Source organism: Mus caroli, chromosome 15 (genome assembly GCF_900094665.2).
Source record: "Mus caroli chromosome 15, CAROLI_EIJ_v1.1, whole genome shotgun sequence".
Taxonomy (NCBI): Eukaryota; Metazoa; Chordata; class Mammalia; order Rodentia; family Muridae; genus Mus; species Mus caroli.
In genome coordinates, this window is record NC_034584.1 from 38,353,101 (window position 1) to 38,354,776 (window position 1,676).

Genomic DNA, 1,676 nt, shown 5'->3' on the forward strand with positions numbered 1-1,676 from the left:
CCTAGCCAGAGCAATTAGGCAACAAAAACAGGTCAAGGGGATACAAATTGGAAAGGAAGAAGTCAAAATATCACTATTTGCAGATGATATGATAGTATATATAAGTGACTCTAAAAATTCCACCAGAGAACTCCTAAACCTGATAAGCAGCTTCAGTGATGTATCTGGATATAAAATTAACTCAAACAAATAAATGGCCTTTCTCTACACAAAAGAATAAACAGGCTGAGAAAGAAATTAAGGAAACAACACCCTTCACAATAGTCATAAATAATATAAAATACCTTGGTGTGACTCTAACTAAGGAAGTGAAAGATCTGAATAATAAGAACTTCAAGTCTCTGAAGAAAGTAATCAAAGAAGATCTCAGAAGATGGAAAGATCTCCCATGCTCATGGATTGGCAGGAACAATATAGTGAAAATGGCTATCTTGCCAAAAGCAATCTACAGATTCAATGCAATCCCCATCAAAATTCCAACTCAACTCTTCAATGAATTAGAAAGGGCAATTTGCAAATTCATCTGGAATAACAATAAACCTAGGATAGCAAAAGCTCTTCTCAATGATAAAAGAATCTCTGCTGGAATCATCATGCCTGACCTCAAGCAGTACTATAGAGCAATTGTGATAAAAACTGCATGGTATTGGTACAGCAACAGATAGGTAGACCAATGGAATAGAATTGAAGACCCAGAAATGAGCCCACACATCTATGGTCACTTGATCTTTGACAAGGGAGCTAAAACCATCCTGTGGAAAAAAGACAGCATTTTCAACAAATGGTGCTGGCATAACTGGTGGTTATGATGTAGAAGAATGCGAACTGATCCATAAGTGGATCAAGGAACTTCACATAAAACCAGAGACACTGAAAATTATAGAGGAGAAAGTGGGGAAAAATCTCTAAGATATGGGCATAGGGGAAAAATTCCTGAATAGAACAGCCATGGCTTTTGCTTTAAGATCGAGAATTGACAAATAGGATCTCATAAAATTGCAAAGCTTCTGTAAGGCAAAAGACACTGTCAAGAAGACAAAAAAGCCACCAACAGATTGAGAAATGATCCCTACAATATACATTACCAGTGCATTTGGTTCTTTTGATTTTTTTTTCCTGTCTGAAGCCAAGATCTTCACGGGTACTCCCTGTATCAAATCTGATCCTTATTAATTTGAAAGGAGTCCAAAGTCTTTTTTTTCTTTCCTGTTAACACAAACTTAGAGCCTTTCTCCCAACATAGGATATACTTGGTCCAGCAGTTTGAACTCATTAAAATTATAGACTGATTCAATTTAGCAGGCCCTTTTCTATTTAGGTTTGTTCTATTTTGACTTCTCTTAAGAGGGTGTACCATACCATTGTTACCACTGAGCTTATAACAATCTTCATTTTGATAATTTAAAACAATTATTATTTATTGAGACAGGGTTTATCTATATAGCCTGGGCTGACTTGAATTTTATGTAGATTAGGGTGGCCTTGAACTCACAAGGATGGTATCTGTTCTTTCCCTGATCTCTCAAGTGTGGAGAGCAAAGCACTGGATTTATTTATTTATTTATTATCTATGTAGCCTTGAAAACAATTATGCCAATTCTCATTTCTTTCTCCTCTCTGTGGAGATTCATGTCTTTATAGCTAAATATTCTACATTCCTCTTTCTCTTTATATAA